Here is an 11,694-nt window from a genome sequence, read left to right as displayed (position 1 = left end):
TGAGGCAGTCTCATATGGGGATGACGGAGTTCTTGGGAATTTAAGTAAAAGTCACTCTTGTTAAGTTTTAGCAAAGGGACTGGTGGCATTTTGCCTCTGACCTAGAGATCTGTGTAACTTTGAACTTCAGAGAGATGAACTGAAATAGGAGCTTATTTTTAAAAGGGAAGCAGTACATAAAGTTTGGAAAATTTGCAGCCTGACTATGCAATAGAAAAGGAGATAAAACATTTTAGGGGGTAAGAAATTCAAGGGTGCTGCAGAAATTTTCCAAAGTAATGAAGAGCCAAATGATAATCTTCAAGACAAGGAGGAAAGGGTCTCCAGGGCATGTCAGAGATATTGGCAGCAGCCCTTCCCATTACAGGCCTGAGGCAAAAATAGTTTCATGGGCCAGACCAGGGCCTTGCTACTTTGTGCAATCTCGGGACATGGTGCCCTGCATCCCAGCCATGGCTAAAAGGGGTTAATGTACATCTCAGGCCATTGCTTCAGAGGTGCAGCCTCAAGACTTGGTGCCCTCTGTCTTAGCTACTCCAGCTCCAGCCATGGCTAAAAGGGGCCAAGGTACAGCTCAGACTGTTATTTCAGAGGGTGCTAGCTCCAAGGCTTGGTGGCTTCCACATGGGTGCACATCAGTCTAAAACTGAGGTTTGGGAACCTCCACTGGGATTTCAGATGGCGTATGGAAATGCCTGGATGTCCAGGCAGAAGTCTGCTTTAGGGGTAAAGTCCTCATGGAGAACCCTGCTAGGGCAGTGTGGAAGGGAAATGTGGGGGACCTCCACACAGAGTCTCTACTGGGGAAATACCTAGTGGAGCTGTGAGATGAGGACCACCAACCTCCAGACACCAGAATGGTAGATCCACCAAGAGCTTACACTGTGTACTTGTGAAAGCTGCTTGGAACAGGGGGCTGTACCCAGCAAAGCCACAGGGGCCAAGCTGCCCAAGACCATGGGAGCCCAATGCTTGCATCAGCATGACCTGGATGTGAAACATGGACTCAAAGAAAACAATTTCAGAGCTTTAAGATTTAATGACTGCCTACTGGGTTTTGGAATTGCTTTGGGCCTGTGCTGTGGCCCCTTTGTTTTTGCCAATTTCCCCCATTTCGAATGGAAACATTTACCCAATACCCGTACCTCCATTGTATCTTGTAAGTAATTAACTTGCTTTTGATTTTACAGGCTCATAGGCAGATGGGACTTGATGGTCTCAGATAAGACTTTGGACTGAGGATTTTTGAGTTAACACTAAATGAGTTAAGAATTTGGGGAACTGTTGAGAAGGCATGATTGGTTTAGAAATGTTAGGATATGAGATTTGGGAGGGGACATGGTCAGAATGACCTGGTTTGTCTCTGGGTCCCCACCCAAATCTCACCTTTTTTTTTTTTATTGTACTTTAAGTTCTGGGGTACATGTGCTGATCTTGCAGGATTGTTGAATAGATACACACGTGCCATGGTGGTTTGCTGTCTGCATCCTCCCTTCATCTATATCAGGCATTTATCCCAATGTTATCCCTCCCCAAACCCTACTGTCCCTCTCCTAGCCTCCCAACCCCCAACAAAACCCAGTGTGTGACGTTCCCCTCCCTTTGCTCATGTTTTCTTATTGTTCAACACTTGCCTATGAGTGAGAGCATGCAGTGTTTGGCTTTCTGTTCTTGTGTCAGTTTTCTAAGGATGACGGTTTCCAGATTCATCCATGTCCCTACAAAGGACAGGAACTCATCCTTCTTTATGGCTGCATAGTATTCCATGGTGTATATGGGCAATTTTTTTTTTTTTTGTCCATTCTATCATTGACGGGCATTTAGGTTGGTTCCAGGTCTTTGCTATTGTAAACAGTGCCACAATGAACATACATGTACATGTGTCTTTATAATAGAAAGATTTATAATCCTTTGGATATATACCCAGCAATGGGATTGCTGGGTCAAATGATATTTCTATTTCTAGATCCTTGAGGAATTCGTCACACTATCTTCCACAATGGTTGAACTAATTTACATTCCCACCAATAGTGTAAATGAGTTCCTATTTCTCCACATTCTCTCCAGCATCTGTTGTCTCCAGATTTTTTGATGATTGCCATTCTAACTGGTGTGAGATGGTATCTCAATGTGGTTTTGATTTGCATTTCTCTAATGACCAGTGATGATGAGCATTTTTTCATGTTTGCTGACCTCAGAAATGTCTTCTTGTGAAAAGTGTCTATTCATATCTTTCACCCACCTTTGAATTAGTTTGTTTGTTGTTTTCTTGTAGATCCATTTTAGTTCTTTGTAGATTCTGGATATTAGCCCTTTGTCAGATGGGTAGATTGCAAAAATTTTTTCCCCTTCTGTTGGTTGCCTGTTCACTCTGATGATTGTTTCTTTTGCTGTGCAGAAACTTAAATCTCATCTTAAATTGTAATCCCACTTGTTGCGGGAGGGACATGTGACCTCCATGTGTTGAGGGAGGGAGGTGATTGAATCATAGGGGTCATTTTCTCTATACTGTTATTGTGATAATGAGTTAGTTTTCATGAAATCTGATCATTTTATAAGAGGATCTTCCCCATTCACTTTCTCTTTTCTCTCTCTAGCCACCTTGTGCCTGCTTCTGCTTCCATTTCCTCTTCTGCCATGATTGTCTCCCAGAGGCCTCCCCAGCCATGTGGAACTGTAAGTTAATTAATCCTCTTTCCTTTATAAATTACCTAGCCTCAAGGAAGTTTTTTATATCAGTGTGAAAACAGGCTAATACAGATGCTTCATGAGTCATACATGCACACAGTCTTTCTAACTCCCATAGTTTACTGTGATCCCAGAGGGCTCTCCTTGGATATCTCTTTCCCTAGTTATTTCTATTAAACCCCTGGATGCTTTGTTGTTTTGCTTATATCAGAGCTACCAGCTGCTTCATAATTTGTACTTGCCAAATCTCATTTTTGGCAGAGCCATTAGACCTGGAGTTCTTCACTCTCTTTTCCAAAAATGTAGGTTCCCTTAGGCAGAGCTGTTTTAACGGCATGCCTTTTTCAATACTTAGATCTTCTGTGCCATTGCACAGAAGCTGAGTGTGGAGAGAACAGTCTGTTTATTGTGAAGTGACACTACTGCTCTACCAGTAGGTGCTGGGGTGGAGAAATATGGTAGCTCTGGGTTTCCTCAGTTTTCCTCTTCCAGCATGGAACATTTGTCCCATGAGAAAACTGGGGTAGGACCAATCAGGCTTCAGTATCATTTGTCATTGCTCGGGCAAAGTCCTAGCTCTATGAGTGACAGTTGGGTGAAAGGAAAAACTCACAGTCCTCTCAGTCACATATGCTGATAATAAGGCCTAAGCAACATGGCTCTATGGCCTAAAATAAGCCTATCTCCTGCACCCCTCAGGGTAGAGTTGGGGAAAAAAAGGGAGTTGTTATTTTCTTGGCCACACTTGCCCAAGCAGAAAACCTGGAGTTAATTTTCCAAAGCATGAAGCTGAGGAAGGCAAAGAATGGGAGCAGTGCATACCTCAAATGCCTCTGACCCTTATTGCCAAGATTCAGTAGATTTTTTGGAATAATTGTGTCACTGATTTCTGTGTGGTATTTAGATCAATTTTCAGAATATTTAAATGGTTGTTTTCTATAATTTTCATCAGCTGAACTATTTTTACTCTGGGAAAGAGGGTTTTCTAAGCTCCTCACACTGCTTGCCTGTTTTTATAAATAAAATTTTATTGTAATACAGCTATACTTATTCATGTACGTATTGTCTATGTTATTTGTGCTCAATGACAGAGTCAAGTAGCTGCAGAAGTGATCATATGGCCTTCAAAACTTAAAATATTTATTCCTGGACCCTTTACACACAAAGTTTGTCAGCCCCTGCCTTAAATCGACATTCCTTTGTTTTAATAAGCCTTATTGAGCACTTATTTTGTGTCATTTTAATAATTTTGAAACAAAAATGATATGAATATTGTTTCAAAATGCAAAAATATCTCAGAGGGCTATGTGGGTATAGTAGGGTTGATCAGTGCTCCAAACTATGTTATAAATTAGTATAATCAGCTGATCTAACAGAATAGAAATTTCACTTGGATGCTGATAGCTATTACCTGAGAAGTAAATAAGGATTCTTGAGAGTTTTAGAGGAAGACAGGCTTCAGTAGAAGACTGATGAAGGAAATCATGACTATGGAGAGGGTAAGATGAAAATATAAAGTATCAAAGAATTGATGGAAGATAGGATTCACTGCAGTGTTAAAGGATATCAGGAGGTACGTACACCTAGGATCCCTTGATAAACTTTAAATCACTCTTTCTTGTGGACCTACATATTGTCAACCTTGTGTTTCCTGCATTGAGGCAATTTACAAGAAAAATAAATGCATTTAAGGATCTGACTGGTAAAATAGCAAACACTGCAGAAGCAGATGTTTATTAGATTTTGGGAAGGTATTCCCCACCCAAGACCCTAGTCCTCTCTGCCTTGAAGCTCTACACCCACAGTTGTGTATGTTTCCCATGCTCAACTCACTGTTCCCAGGATGAATACAGCATTTGCAAATTTTGCCCCAAAGCTGTGAAATTACAAGCATGTTTTGTAACTCTTCTGTTATTTCTCAGCTATGCCCTGCTGTTTCTCTTGTTATCCCAAGCCCTCTTACCCTCCTCTTAGGCAGTTGTACTGTAACCATAGTTAAATCTCCTGTGCACTCAGGCATACCTATGTCATTCTCTTTTCAGGCTTTCTGGGAAACTAGAGAAGCATATGTTTTAGATAGCTGAAATTACAGTAGCATCTTCCACTGCACTTTCCCTTTAACTGTGCAGTGCCTCTACTCAGACTGCTATTTTATTGCTACAAAGATATAGCTGTCTTTAAAGCAGGGTGAAATAAAAATAACTACTAACAAGAAGTGCTGATCTGGGACAACAGCTCTCTCAGTAACTCATTGTTACTGGTCATTTCCAACTCCACAAATTTCTGAAGTCTACTAAATCTTTCAATTTTTTTTTTCCAGCAGCATCCTCTGGGTTGGTTTTGTTTAGAAGAGCTTTCCACCTGGGGACAATTTTTTGCAGTGGCATATAGAGAGCCTAAAGCATACATTTCCCATGCTCCACTCCTGTCACCCACATTGGGCCACAACCTCAGCAAATTTGGCCCCAGTGCTGCAAAATTCCAGTGTTGATGCATAACCCTACATTTCTCCCACAGCTGTGAACTTCTCCCTTTCTCTACTTCTGCAAGCCTTCATAGACCCTCCCATACATTTCAGGATTTACATTCTGGGCCATAAATATCTAATATACAGTTTCAGATCAGCACTTTCCTCCTTAAACTGTACAGTCAGGATTACTTTAAAGCGAAGCATGTAATTTAGGGTCTTGCCTCTCCAGCTCCTGTAGAAATGCTAGATACAATTAGTTCTAATGCAAATCTCTTTTAAGATAGTATGTAAAAGGCTAAGCCTAATGGTTAATTGTCTCATATATGCCACTTATTTAATTTCTTAAGTTGAATAAATATATGAGATTCTCTGGATATTTTTGTTAATCTGTCAAATAGAGATAAGACCTGCTTCACTCAGCCCATAGAATTGTTGTGGGTGCTCACGTTAGTTAATGATGTAAATGCAATTTGCAAAGTATTCATACTATATTCTGCATACAGTAAATGTGTTCAACATGATTATCAATAGTGATAAAATGAACTGTTGTCGTTGTTTAAAATATTTTAAAGGGACTATCTGAATGCCTATTGGCTGTGCTAACCTACACACAAATTGGGAAGAGAAGAGAAGGAATCGTTTTCATCTGGAGAAGCCGGCCAATTTATCAATACAAACAAAGGGTTTATCTTGGGATTGCAACATACCCTCACATTGAAAAATGAGAGGAAACTTTGACCCTCAGAAACATAAATTTCGAATTATCAATCTCTCTAATATAGAGCACTTTCAGAACTACCAAGGTCTGTGGCCAAGGTTACCAAAAAGGCCCCACAACAAATTTCTCTTCAACCTCCATTAACTATTGGAAATATCCGTATGAAGACTTTCTGTGTGTGTGTGTGTGTGTGTGTGTGTGTGTGTGTATTTATGCATACACACATATATGCACACACCAAAGCACACATGTGTGCTTTTCTTTTAAGCCTTGATCCTAAGTCAAATAAAACAGGAGGCCTTACACATAATACATATTAAACAGAGGTTTGTTGAGTATGTTAAAATTATAGTCCTTTATAGCGGGCAAGCTGTTTTCATTCATTAGTATCTTAGGGAAGAGACGTAGCTGAGGCCAGGGAAGTAGTGGAATAATAATTTAATTGGGAGAGGGAAAAAGGGATAATAATATAAAATTTTGGAATAATTTTGCATGGTTTTCTCTAGGACTGAATCAGAACAGACACTTATCTATAGCTTTCTGAAATCAGCCTTCTAGTTACTGAGAATATACCTTACCCAGCAGAATTGATATACATCCTTATGTTCTGGTTTGTTGCCTTTTGTTTGGGGGAGTTGGGTGGGAGAGTGGAGCTCAGAGAAAAGACCTTGTATTTATTTCACTAAGCTTTCCATCCAGTCTTATGATGGCTCATTGAGGGAAATGGAATTTCTATCATGGTAACTGTAACCATTAGGATAATTTTTCTTGGATTTCTAAAACCAAATTAATTGAGGAAAGTGCATTATCATGGAATTTACTTGGTTTCTCTTTATTATGCAGACATAAAATTTCTCTTTGAGACACTGCACTTAAAATGTCAAGGTTTAAAACTTATATTTAAGGCACTTAGTGGATTTTATACTCTGGCTTAACCTCTCATAGTCTCTCTTAGAGAGCTCAGCTGATTGATTGTTCAGAGTTATCTAATTGCAGGCTTGGATCTCTGGGAAATAGAATTTGAAACATTGCAACTTTTCAAATGGCAATCAGGTTTCTCTGAGTGCTCAGTCTATTGCTAATTTTAAAATTAAAGGGATGATTGTTTCTGCGTTTAAATCTGTCAGGGTTGAAAATTGTTTAGTGGAGTGCTTTGGCTGTGATTGAGGAAGAGAGAGATAAACTACAGGTGGCGATGAATGCTGTAAATAATGTTTTCAAGGAGTTCCACATCTAGTATTAAAGTATATAAAATTGAATTCATTGCTTTGAAGAAAATGATAAATTTTGTTCAGTTTTGTGTGTGTTTGTGACTATATTTCAACCTAAGTTGAGCCTGGTTCAACAGACATTTTGGCTTAGAAGATAGCATTTTAAATTATTTATTTATTTATTAAGGTTATTTATTTAGATTCATAGGGTGTATGCAAGGTAAAGCAAGAGCTGTGGGTAGAAAACAGTTCCAGAGAGGGTATGCTCAACACACAGGCCAACTAGTTCTAATAGGAGTACAAAAATAGTCTATGAAATGGAGAAAGATATGCGCTTTCTGCCCATCCAAACATAACTGTCCTTTATCCTTCAATGTTCCTTTCAGATTTTCACTGAGGCAACATATATCAATCCCCTGGGTTTTGGGACTATCAATCCTCATTTGGAGTGTTTGTAGTAAGCTTCCAAAGAAGCCACAGTCCTGCCTAAAGTCATTTAAAGAATTTTGATCAACTAAATGGATGAGCAAAGTAATGCAGCCATAGAAATGCATAAAAAGCAAGGAGAAGGCCCTTGTGGGGTGACAGGCCCCAAAGAGCATGAAACATGTTTATCCCAAGGGTCTGCATGTTTTAAGCTTTGATGTATATAGCAGGGATTTGTTTTGCCCTTGCTGTTCACTTTATCCACTCTATCAAAAGTAGTGTCAAAGTCTCACTTTGAATAGGGCAGTTTGGCCTATTAGGTTAGTCTTGAGTGATCTGGATTATTTTTGCATCATGCTATGGCTCTTTGGTAAATTAATTACCCAGTAAATTCCAAAACCAAAACGTTTCTCTGTTAACAGGTAAATACTAATGAGTTTTCAGTGGCTGATCTCACATACGTGCTTTGATTATACTAGTTATTTTTGTGGGGGATTTTTGCTTTAAACCTAGCGTAGGGGATTTTTGCTTTAAACCTAGGGAAGTGATGTTATATCCTGTTTTTGCAGTGGTTTTTTAATAGTAACCAAAGTTAACTGCTCAGCTGAGTAATTATTTTGTAATGTGAAACAAGTAAAGTAATTGATTCAAAACTTCTTCCATATGTTGCCACTAACTTAATTATGAGGGTTGAATAACACAAGCCATCCTGAAGACAAGAACCTTGGAATAATGCAAAAGAAGACATTTCTGTGCTTGCCACTATTCAGGAAGTGGCTATCTTACAATTGCACTAACAATAGTGCAATGGCAATAATTATTTAATGACCACACTGATCTGAGTGCCAGAAGGAAATCTCTGCCTGAAAATAATTATGAGGCTATTCTAAATATCTTAGAGTATTATTAGATTAATCAATTATGTTTTTATCAATAACTGAAGTGTATATTAACACCAGTAATAGCTCCACTTTTTGACCATTTACTTTCTATGTATTGGTTACTATGCTTGATACTTCATATGCATGTCATTCAATCTGTACGGTGGATATTATGTTATCATCATCTTTTTTAAAACAAGAAAACAGACTCGACAATGTTATTTGCCTAAGATCACAAAGTGAATAATGATAGCAACAACTTCCTTGCCCTTAAAAATTATGATATATTCCCAGTCCTACATGTAAAATTAAGAGACGCATAGAACAAGTGTCCTGCTTCCTAGTACTTTTCAAGCTAGTGAGAAATGACTCCCAGTCAGAAACCTTTCAGAGAGAATATAATAAGTACTCAATTGTGGGGCTCTATCTTTGAGCATCTAGCACCTGGGCATTCAAATAATCAAACTCAGACCAAGACACATCTCAAAATCATGTGAATGGAATTTGAGCTGCTTTAACTGCACTGAAAAGTTGCCTCGGTGTAGCAGAGACAAGGAGGAAAGCCACTAACATTTATTGCCCACCTATTATATAGGTACACAATTTCATTTCAAACTAAAGTGACCTGTTTTAGGAAGTATTTCACAATAGAATAAATTTAAATTTGGATTAGTTAATTTGCCAGGAAATCCTAGCGTAAAGTGATGAATCTAAAATTTCGGCCCTCAGGTATCTGGTTCCAAAACCCAGACAAACGATATTTTATAGCGAAAGAGCATACACGTGGAGCCCCAGTCTTCCCATAAGTAAAACTGACATGATGATAATACCAACCACCTTACAGTTTTTAAAAATTTGAATCCCAGAATTGGAATATTATTGCCTATTCAACATTTTTTAATGGTTACACACCATTATGAATGCATTCAAAACCACTAAATTATACACTCAAAAATGTGTAAGATGGTAAATTTTGTTATGTGTATTTTACCACACAAAAAATAATAAACTAGAAGAAAACACAACAAATAAATTTTGTTAATGAAGGGGTGGTATTATTGGAAACTCAGAAACATTTACATTGGAAAAATCACAATGTACACATCTCAAATTTTTCATATTCTCACGAAAAGTTTTACTAGAAAAACACATACAGTGAACATATATTTTCTAGGGAAAGAGAGTTTTTGAAATAGTAGTCCAGCATTCAACTCAAATATTTGGAAAATAGCAATCAAATTCATAATGAAAAAGCAATAAAAGAGCAAAAACTAATACTATTGTTAAAATGAAAAAGAAAACATAAAAATAAATTCAACTTGATTGTGGTAAAAAAAAAAAAAGAAAGACTGAATATTTTTAAATATTTATAAGCTGAAATTCATGTTGAGCACATTCATGGAAAAGAGAAAAGCTGGAAATAAACAAATAACAGAACCAAAATGGGTCATTAATGATAGACTAGAGACTGGATATAATATTTAATAATATGACTAATTAATCTTAAGCTCAAAATACACAAAACTCAGATCCAGATGATAGATAGACTAGAGACTGATAGACTAGATGATAGATAGACTAGGGTCATTAATGATAGACTAGAGACTGGATATAATATTTAATAATATGACTAATTAATCTTAAGCTCAAAATACACAAAACTCAGATCCAGTATGTGGAGGGAATAGACTTGGTAAGGAGTTATAGATTTTTTTGAACGCTTCATAGTTTATTTAGCTTGGATTTTTTCAACCATATCCCTCCAACACAAAAAGCATGTGTAGTGGATGCTTTTTTGTTCTTTTAAATTTTACTTTATGTTTTAGGCTACATGTGCAGAATGTGCAGTTTTGTTACATGTATATACATGCGCCATGGTGGTTTGCTACACCTATCAACCCATCATCAAGGTTTTAAGCCCAGCATGCATTAGATATTTGTCCTAGTGCTCTCCCTCCTCTTGACCCCCACCCCCTGACAGGTTCCAATATGTGATGTCCCCCTCCCTGTGTCCATGTGCACTTATTGTTCAACTCCCACTTAGGAGTGAGAAAGAACATGTGGTGTTTGGTTTTCTGTTCCTGTGTTAGTTTGCTGAGAATAATGGCTTCCAGTTTCATCCATGTCCATGCAAAGGACATGAACTCATTCTTTTTTTATGGCTGCATAGCATTCCATGGTGTATATATGCCACATTTTCTTTATCCAGTCTATCATTGGTGGGCATTTGGGTTGATTCCACGTCTTTACTATTGTAAATAGTGCTGAAATAAACATATGAGTGCATGTGTGTTTATAGTAGAATGATTTATAGTCCTTTGGATATATACCCATTAATGGGATTGCTGGGTCAAATGGAATTTCTGGTTCCAGATCCTTGAGGAATCACCACGCTGTCTTCCACAATGGTTGAACTAACTTACACTCCCACCAACAATGTAAAAGCATTTCTGTTTCTCCACAGCCTCACCAGCTCAACAATTTTTCCACCTTTTATTCAAAAGTGTTACATGAAGTAAATTAAATGATGGACGAAAAATGTCTGAAATAAATTAGCCAATTGATAAATGAAAGCTTTTGTCCTTTTATTAATGCAAAGTATTGGGAAGAAAATTTACAATGATGCATTTATTTTGAAGTATTTGAATCTTGATACCCTTTAAAACACTGAACTGAAAAAGCTCAAATAAATCTTACGAGTATTCTTGGTTACATATGTTCAGAGATGCAAATAATTTTTTTCCACATAAAATTTCTAACAGAAAAATGAACCAATCAAGCCTTAATTTAACAAAAGTAAGCTCCCTTGCAAACTGGTACTTTCAATAGTGCTTATTTTCATTACATTGCCTTAGTTATTTATAATAGTACTTACTGTCCTATAACCTAAGCGTTTTACAATAGACAACATACCAAGCCTGATACTTAAACCGTAGGTAGGATGGGACTTGCATAATCCTGTTCATGAGTTATTGGTAACAGTGAGACACAGTACTCCCCATCCCCAACTGTAGTGTGCTTTGGTTCCAGAGAACAAAAGGAATTATCTACAAATCCTCTTAATTGGCACTGTTTCATAAGACATAGAGATGCTACACTGGTGCTAGACACAAGATATAGAATAAATTATATGAGTATTGCCTAAAATATAAAATAGGTGTGACATAAGCTCAGAAAAAAGCAAATTGAATCACGAAATCAGGAAAGTATATCCTTCTCAATTTTCTTTTATATTTTTCTGATTATGTCAAAGGTAAGTGTCTCCTATACTATTGAAATCAAGCTAGTATTATTTTAAAA

The sequence above is a fragment of the Cebus imitator genome, unplaced genomic scaffold (assembly GCF_001604975.1).
Source record: "Cebus imitator isolate Cc_AM_T3 unplaced genomic scaffold, Cebus_imitator-1.0 Scaffold561, whole genome shotgun sequence".
NCBI lineage: Eukaryota > Metazoa > Chordata > Mammalia > Primates > Cebidae > Cebus > Cebus imitator.
The sequence above is the reverse complement of the archived record's forward strand: the minus strand, read 5'-3'. Positions refer to the sequence as shown.